This window comes from Cydia pomonella, chromosome 9 (genome assembly GCF_033807575.1).
Source record: "Cydia pomonella isolate Wapato2018A chromosome 9, ilCydPomo1, whole genome shotgun sequence".
Taxonomy (NCBI): Eukaryota; Metazoa; Arthropoda; class Insecta; order Lepidoptera; family Tortricidae; genus Cydia; species Cydia pomonella.
Window position 1 is genome coordinate 5,037,132 of NC_084711.1, and position 10,317 is coordinate 5,047,448.

Genomic DNA, 10,317 nt, shown 5'->3' on the forward strand with positions numbered 1-10,317 from the left:
ATTATTATTGTGACAGCCCTATAAAGTTCATTACTGATGCCAGATGCTGAAATTCCAGATTCTTTGAGCCGTAATGTTCTGTACCTCATAGGGTTGCAGTACGTGCCGCCCTGAGTGGGTACTTCTTTTTGACATTAGTGGTCCACAGGAACAGAGAATGTGCATTGCAGTCTCCTCTGACTCACGGCAGAACCTGCATCTCGCATCTTGTTTCTGTGTGTTTGTGTTTGTTCAACTTACAGTGTCCAGTCAATATTCTGGTCACTGCGCAGGCTTTGTGTCTTTTGAGCCCTGGAAGCTCCCTAGCAGTTTTGCTGTTGAACCCTTTGATTAGAGCTTTCGAGTGTTCTTGTCCTTTTACGAACTTCCACCAATCGTTTGCCCTTATTTTTTCTAATTCTCTCTAATTCTCAGGAGGCTATGGGAGAACCAATTTTTTGTGATTTCAGGATTGGTCCCATAGCAAAAGTTGCGTAGTATGGTTATCGTTCCATAGAAAATTAGAAATTCGCGTCTTTTTCTGCTGACAAACTTGTTTGACCGGCTTTAGAAATAGAACCACGGGGGCCTAATTTTATCAAATTTCCTACTGATTGGCTTCCATATAGTGGTTGTAGAGCACGACTCGGAGATTGTAAAAATATAAGTCTTGAAGCTTTATTTAGCCTGCCATAACCTTTAACAGTCTGTTTTAATTTGTGAAAAGAAAAGTGCCACTTTTTTTTAGTTTTTGTAATTTTTTTCCAACAAAAACATAAAATATGGATAATCTATTTGCTTGTTTTGATTCGTGCAATAGGTACCATCACATGCGCCGGATAGCACTTGAAAGATATTATTTATTTATAGGTAATTATAACAGAACAGTACCTATTACTTATGTTAGATATTAGCAATTATTAGTAAGGGGTATCCTACCTAGTTAGTTTGCTGTCATGTGGATATTCAATCTTCTGGCAAGTGAACGGTAGGCCGTGCGCAACCCACTGTGCAAATCGCCCTTACATAAAGCTGTGTTTATGAATAATGTCGCGAGATGAGATGACCTACCGAATCTCAGCGCATTTCAGTTCGCGAGTCCCGCCGCCATCGCCGCTCGTGTCCGCCGTACGGCACTCATTGGCCGGACGTTATCACACGCTGGTTGAAATTTAAACTTCACAATGGAATTCAACGTCGACACACGCAAACTCTAAAAAACAAATGCGCGGGGAAAACTTAAAAGACAAAATTGGAAATAAATTAAAATGTGATGATTAAGTTTAATTACTGCAAAATTAATGGGCATAATTGTTGTACAATGGCAACAATACTCCGTGTTTTTTACGAATTTTTAATGAGGCGCTTTTTTTTGGTAAGTTAATTTTGAATTTATTGTAACTTTTTACGTTAATGGACACTACGCCAAACAATATAATATATTGGTAGGTACATAGGGTAGGTAGATATATCAGGTACATATATGGTATCTGTCTCTGCATCGACTGTCCACCAATGCGTGAATTTAGTTAATAGAACAAAATTAAATCTTTAACTAAATAAAAAAACTCGCAGCAGTTCAGTCAGACTCCTGAGGGCCTACCGCGAATACCGAAGTTCGAAAATTTGCCGGCATCTTTCTATCTTACTTCAATTAAGGCGTAATCAGAGTGACAGAGAAAGATGCCCGCAATTTGCGAACTTCGGTCCTAGCGGTAGGCCCTCACACTTGTAAATCGGTCATCTTTCCAAGAATCGCACGGTGACGCCAGCGACCTTTCACAGTATTCAATGACGCATACACCTCAGTATACACATAATAATAAGAACACCTATAAAACCGGCAATGTATTATGCATTATTGCGAAAGGACGTTTCCTGTCTTGATGTCTAAGAATGTTCAAATTTAGGTTAATGTACTTTGATTTGAATTGTTTTACTGAAAAAGGCAACTTTCAAGCCTGTAAGTTTCATATTTAATTAAGTATCCTTTCATTCTGTATGTTGTAGCGTAAATTGTAACAATGAGTACTTAGGAGTTATTTATACATTCTCATATTTGCATAAGTAGCTTTAGGCCAGGCAACGACTGCTCAAAAAAAGTTATAACTAAAGGGAAATGCCTGGATTACAATTTTCGTAACTTTGGACTAGTTATTAGGAGGAGAACATATTAATAGTCCCCGCTAGCTGCTAGGCGGTTTTTGGTATTATCGTTTTCGTATAAATCGGGGGTGTTGAATTCATTTATGGTATCACATTACTGACACCATTCTGAAGTAAAAACAAATATAATTAAACTCCTCTTCACGCTTAAATTTGGTATAGAGATAGTTTGAGTCCCGGGACAGGACATTTTTTATAACCAAAATCATCTTTTGAGGGTGTAAAAAGTGGGATGGAAGTTTGTATGGAGAATCAATAACCGTTGAATTGATTTAGATGGAATTTGGGATGGTCTACATCTTTGATTTAGTTGAAAATTATACCAAATATGACTTCAACCTAAATTTAAACAGTATTAACCTCAAGAATTCAGCTTCGGCGAAGAAGCGAATTCGCCCCACACCCCATTTCACACCTTTAAGGGATGATTTTTCAAATAAATCTATCTTATGTCCTGTCTAAAGATAAAATTGAGAGCCTCAAATAAACTTTCAAGAGAGAAAACTATACAAGATATCGAGAATCTTGACAAACTTATACTTGTAGATAATTTAATCATCTTTCGTTATGTGTGAGTAGTCATGTCGTTAAGATGCAAAGTTTCCAAGATACAAAGAAGAAAAATCGAAAAATGGGATCTTCAAACCTCCTCTTCCCCCTGGCTCAAGGTCTACGACCGGGGGCTTTTGATATGTTCACCTCCTAAATAATGTAATGTTTACCCAGGTATTGGCTGTTGTATTTATAAATGATTATATTTATTTTTCATGTCACTATACGATGTTACTATAAATGTTGTATTGACTTGTAAAAGGGCCCTTGAGGCCTAATTGCAGAATATTTTTTATATATTTGGATTGTTGAGTTTTGAATTTTGAATCTGTTTACTCGTACAGTGCGGAAACAAGACAAATACTTTAACCGAATAATTCAACAGAATACGAACATTGAAAAACGTGTAGAATATGCTGAATATGGAATAATTACCGAATATTCGGTTCGGAACATCTCTAATAGGTACTCATTTTGTCAGCAAAATTAAATATTGATTGATATTAATTACGCGCATAAATGGTTTTATTCATTTCATTCATCATAGCGTCGGTGATTACGACTATTATGAGTAGTAGACCAATAGTGGGACCGGATTTTTGCCCTATAAGTTTCGATAATTCTAAAGAGTGAAAAGTGATGTTTATCTGGTATGGGACATATTTTTAAGCATATTTGTAATATATGAAGAAAATTTAGAACGAGCGTTAGATATAAATAGGGTATTTATGTATTTTTATTGATGAATTTTGAATATTGAATTAAAGTACAAAATTTAAGCATCGTCTTTTATAATATGTATGAGGCTTTATGCTATCAAATTTTTAGAAAAAAAATCAACGTGCTACTTTGTCAAACTCAAATTAGCTTATTATTTTGTCAATATTGAATTAAAGTTTGAAAAATCCACAATATCATATCTAAATTCTTAAGTTAATAGGCAAGGCAAAAAATTAGAAGAAAAAGATATGTGCTTTACAATTAATATGCGTTTTTTGTCCTGTAAGATCTAATATTGAATTAAAGTCCGTAGAGATAAGTCTATTACTATAAAATAATATATGCAGCCATTTTATGGAAAGTAAGAAATATCTGTGTGTAGCTTGCATTGTAATAGTAAAATCAACTTAAAAAGGCGCGAAATTCATAACCACGCCGCGCTGGTCCGTCAACATGTCGGCTCGGCGCGCGGGAGCCTATCGTAGCCGACCTAGTGAGCGATAGATACCTCGCCCCGCCCGCGCCCCCCGCTCAGCTTCGCAAGCGCTGTTTGTCTTTTCTTTCAAATCATTCATTTGTTTGTTTATCGTGCACATAAATTAGATGCGGACATTACATGAATTTAATTATAGAATAAAAGTTATTATGACTTCAAAATAAGTGAAAAATGTTTGATATGTCTACTGTACTGACTTAGTAACAGAGAAAAAACGAGGAATTGAGCAGCTAATAACAGCGAGCAAATAATCTTTCTTGGTGATGGGAAAGTTAAATATTTCTACGGGAAGGAGGAACTACGTTTCCATAAAAAGTGTAGATTATACATTGAGTCGAAGGCTATACCGGCGTACAAAAGACTAATGGAGGTGGCATCAGAGGGCTTACCGCGAACCACGTTCGACGTGTTGCCTCCCTGTCATACTTACGTACGAATTTACAAGTGCGACAGAGAGGTAACACGTCGAACGTGGTTCGCGATAGGCCCTCAAATGTACAGCCAAGTGACGATGATGAAAATTACATTTTCAAAACTTTTGTCTTTTGTTACCATTGTGTTAGCCGCCTGTACTTACTTTCAACATATATTAGTAGTTTATGTTACTGCTACATAATAAAAGGCATTAAAATACACGAGTGTGGGTTTAGGAAACGAACGAAGTGAGTTTCTTAAAAAGATCACACGAGTGTTTTAATGCCTAATTATCTTATACCTTTAAACGAGCAATTCTTGTATATATATATTTCCGGGATCTCGGAAACGGCTCTAACGATTTTGCTGAAATTTGGTATATGGCGGTTTTTGGGGGTAAACAATCGATCTAGATTAGTCTTATGTTTGGGAAAACGCGTGTTTTCGAGTTTTCATGCGTTTTTCTTTCGACGCAGAATATGGTCGCTAATTTCGTGTTGCCGGCCACTGTCCGTCTGGTCCAGCAGGTTAAGACGCGGACTGCTAAACGAGTGTTACGGGTTCGAATCTCGCCTGGTGACTAACTTTTGTTTTTTTTTTATATGTTCAATATTATATATAATTTTTTAATTTTTATTGTTTTAGACAAGTTTAATTTAGTAAAAGAATGTAGTTAAGATTATCAGCTATACACCACCATATTACAATAAATAGTTAGTTATAACCGAGCAAAGCTCGGTCGCCCAGGTACTGTATAGTTATTGCAGGTAGTTCGCAATCACATTTTTAGCACAGGCATTATAAGAGAGGTATGGGCATTGTAAATGTCATCTGGCTCTGTGTGGTAGGGCACAGCACAGCGGATGTCATTCCAGCTCTAGAGCAGAACCCAACTGGGGAAGTACCTCCACCTTACAGAAAATCGCAGCCAAATAACACTAGACCCTACTCATAGTGTTGTGTTCCTGCCGGTGAGTAAGGTTGCCAGAGCTCAACGAGGGGTGGGAGGGTGTTAGGGTCGGCAACGCGCATGTAACTCCTCTGGAGTTGCAGGCGTACATAGGCTACGGATACTGCTTACCATCAGGCAGGCCGTATGCTTGTTTGCCACCGACATAGTATAAAAAAAAATAAAAAAAACACACAATTAAAATATTTCATACGACATGTGCTAATTATTTGTCTCAGTGTAAACAAAAATATATCATAATTATGATATCAATTTTCAAATTCAAAATGGCGGACATGTTTTATAACTTATTTTAAGAAATTATGAGTATTTTAAGACTTTAAAAAGCAAGAAATTGTTTCTTGCTTCTGTTTGTATATGTATCATGTAGTATTTGATGTTTTCATTATTTTTGAAAGTCCTCAGGGTGCCGATTACGAAAATGACATCCATTATGGAACCCAAGATGGCGGACATTCATTTTTCTTAAAAATCGGTATGGGTGTCATCTCCGAGGTTCTTCGAGGTTCCGATTACGAAAATGACGTCCATTTTGCAATCCAAGATGGCGAACATTATTTTTTCTTAAAAATCGATATGGGTGTCATCTCCGAGGTTCCTCGGGGATCCGATTACGAAAATGACGTTCATTTTGAAATCCAAGATGGCGGAATTTATTTTTTCTTAAGTCGATATGGGTGTCATATCCGAGGTTCCTCGGGATTTCGATTACGAAAATGACGTCTATTTTGAAATCCAAGATGGCGGACATTAATTTTTCTTAAAAATCGATATGGGTGTCATCTCCGAGGTTCCTCGGGGTTCCGATTACGAAAATGACGTTCATTTTGAAATCCAAGATGGCGGAAATTATTTTTTCTTAAAAGTCGATATGGGTGTCATATCCGAGGTTCCTCGGGATTTCGATTACGAAAATGACGTCTATTTTGAAATCCAAGATGGCGGACATTAATTTTTCTTAAAAATCGATATGGGTGTCATCTCCGAGGTTCCTCGGGGATCCGATTACGAAAATGACGTTCATTTTGAAATCCAAGATGGCGGAAATTATTTTTTCTTAAAAGTCGATATGGGTGTCATATCCGAGGTTCCTCGGGATTCCGATTACGAAAATGACGTCTATTTTGAAATCCAAGATGGCGGACATTAATTTTTCTTAAAAATCGATATGGGTGTCATCTCCGAGGTTCCTCGGGGTTCCAATTACAAAAATGACGTCAATTTTGGCGGTTCTTGTTGGTGCAGATTTCAAAAATAGAGACCATTTTAGAATTAAAGGTGGTTGATATCACGGCTACACACATCGACACCCATTTCAAAAAGTAGCGTCCGCCATATTTATTTTCAAAATAGATGCCATTTTTGAAATCCACACCCCTAAAAACCCAGAAAATAACACCCATGACGACTTTTTCAAAAAAGTGACGTCCGCCATCTTTATTTCCAAAATGGACGTCATTTGTAAAATTAGTACACATACATCATACAACATGAAAACTAAAAACATTTCCATCCTCTTTTGGGCAGTTGTGTAAGTCTGTGATAACCCTAGGTAGGTACGGAGACCTTGAGCGGTGTCGGCATTTACGCAAACATCAAAGGCGTCGGCCCACTGTTACTTTTTACACTGTGCTTTTAGTGTGTAAACGAAAACGTCACATGATATATCAAAAGAAAAGTTATTTTATCTTATACCTTTAAACGAGCAATTCTTGTATATATATATATATTTCTGTGATCTCGGAAACGGCTCTAACGATTTCGCTGAAATTTGGTATATAGGGGGTTTTTGAGGGTATACAATCTATCTAGATTAGTCTTATGTTTGGGAAAACGCGTGTTTTCGAGTTTTCATGCGTTTTTCTTTCGACGCAGAATATGGTCACTAATTTCGTGTTGCCGGCCAGTGTCCGTCTGGTCCAGCGGGTTAAGACGCGGACTGCTAAACGAGTGTTACGGGTTCGAATCTCGCCCGGTGATTAACTTTTGTTTTTTTTTATATGTTCAAGTTTATATATAATTTTTTAATTTTTATTGTTTTACACAAGTTTAATTTAGTAAAAAAAAAGATCTATGTAATAAGAGAAATCGACAATAGATGGCGTTAATCTGTGACAAGTGCTGTAAGGTTAAATTAGATTGTAAATAATAATAATTGTCAGTTCACATTTAACTTTTTATGTTTATGTAGATTATCACCACCATATTACAATAAATAGTTATAACCGAGCAAAGCTCGGTCGCCCAGGTACTATATTACTAACTGTACTAGGTTGCCTTTTTAACAAGTTGGTCCAGTCCATGGTTGCCTACATTTTATATAAAAATCGGTTAATCTAGGCGACCATTAACTGGACCAACTTTTTTAATACGGCAACTTTCAAATAAGCTTTCATTTGATATATCATACGATGAAATAACAAACAAAAAAACTATCCGTACGCAATCTTACAAGGCAACCTACTTGAAATGTATCACTGTGAATTTTGTCTTACATTTATTTCTTATCAGAAATAAATAACATGAGGGTGCATATACCTTATAACGTATCTCTATATAACTATCGGTTATCAATATTAGCATTAGCGGTTAACAACAACATTCCCCTTAAAACAAATAACTATCGCGAGGAAAATACCAAGTCCAAACATCTGAAAAAAATCGGGAAAGAAAAGCTGCAACTGGCTTTTAAAATGGTACAAGGAAGGGTGGTCATCTGTATGAGAATGTGTTTTTTTTTGTCTCTATTTGACCCAATGGTTGACTGGTAGAGAATGCCTTTTGGCATTAAGTCCGCCATTTGTGTTTTTTTTTGTTTGTGCAATAAAGTTTAAATAAATAAATAATATTCATGTAACGCGATAACGAATTCTACGTGAACGAAACCGCGGGCAATACCTATTATAGTAACAACAAAATAACAATTTTCTATTGCTATTAATTTAAAACACGCTTTAGGAATTTTTTTGATGGACCGTAAACGCAGTCAAGGGCACCCCGCTCCCCACTACCGTTGTTCGCTGCCTCCTGCCACAGCGCGCGGCGCGCGCAAACTTGCCGCGCGTTTGAAACTTAACGTATTTATATAAGCAAGGAATGCATACATATCAGTAATGAGTGTCGCCGTGATTTTATATTTCTAAATTTTTGTTTAGTAACTGAGATCATTGTTGATGATCGATTATTATTAACTCTACAAACTTTAATTCAATATTAGCTATACTGCTTAACCTGAAATCAATATCTAGACAAGCACATTGTCTACATGTCTAACTTTTTACTAGAATACTAAGTTGATCGATAATATCGTAATTTTGCAATATCAGCAACTCTAATTCTATATTTACAAAATAACTCGTGTTTTTACGTTTACCAGAAAGCAGCTGTTCCAGATTTCTAAAAACTGAAAATTGTACATAAATTGAAGTGTTATTCGATATGCTAAAGTTTTCTGTAACTTTAATTCTATATTTACTTAGTTATTAGCAAAAATTAAAATATTTAAATATAACCGAAAGCTCAACCTTAAAATTTCTAACTTTTTACCAAAGTATTATTTAACATACTCCCAATGACATATCAAAAAAGAAAAAACTTTAATATTATCGAAACCCATTTTTGTTCAACCGCTGGTCTATAGGTAAATATACCGGAGAAAATCGTAAAACGTAAGGGGTTGGGTAGGTTAGGTACATATATATATAAATGTATCTTATAGCATAATAAAATTAAGAAAATTGCGTCCTTAGAGACAGCTCTTAAAGCGTACCATGGATATGTGTCATCTGTGCTACGATATGGTATAATTATATGGGGAAACTCGGTATCTATAGACAGAGCTTTTAAGGCTCAAAAGAAATGTATACGAGCATTAGGCAACCTAAAAAGAAGACATTCATGTAAGCCAATATTTGAAAAGCTTAACATTCTTCCTTTGCCCTCTATGTATATTTCGGAAATGTGCATATTTGTCAAAAAACACCCAGAACTATTTAAAACGGTGGCTGAGAGTAATCCATCTGCCCGAAGCAATAGATTACACAAATTAATTGGATGTAAAAGCCAAACTGCTTTTTATCGTAATAATGTAATGGGAATGGCAATCACACTGTATAATAAGTTACCGTCTTGTATAGCTGGTCTTCCAATAAATCAGTTCCAAAAAGTATTCCATAAATGGCTAGGCAAAAAAATTTTTACTCAGTATCCGAATTTCTTACATGTAAAGCCAATGAGTGTTAAGGTGGTTCGACTAGGTTACCCAAAGCTTAAACCTCACTAGATGGCGCCACAATTGCAAATTTTGAGTTTTAATTTTTTTGTGGAGTAGTCTTGGTATTTCTATACTGTAAATTATATTTAGCGCACTCTTTAAATAAATATTGAACTATTACAACAAACATTGAACACTTCATTGTACAAAAACTACCCCTTAATGTCGACAGAATGTTTCTTGACTCTATTTCTAAGTATCACTCACACATTGAAACAGTCTTACTGGGATCCATGTAGTAGACAATTTGGCACAGCGTGAGTAAGCTTCAATGGCGTTGCGGTATGTACGTGGAAATACATGCAATAGGATGTGGGTTCGAGACTCATTAGAAATTTTTTTGTTATCAGTATTATCAAGTACCTATTATTATTAAATTATTTTATGAGAAATATGAGCGTTTTCCATGAAAATATTAAAAATCTGATTCTCACACATCATGATATTTTTGGGTTCTTCCAACTCAGAATCACTAGCATAATCAATCCTCGTGCTAAAAAAACCCGAAAATTTGTATTGAAATTTTAGTTTTACATTGTAATTTCTTTCACACTAAAATGTGACGTAATGGTATGGATATTTTAGGATATCTTTTTTTAATGCTAGGGTGGAGAAGATTCTAAGTAGAATGAACCTAAGAAAGTCTAAATTTGTAAGTCAGATTTTCCGGTATTTTTAAAAAAAAAAAACGCTGTTTTGTTCTAAAATTAAAGCAATCCCTTACTGCCCAGCCTTTAAAAAAGTAGG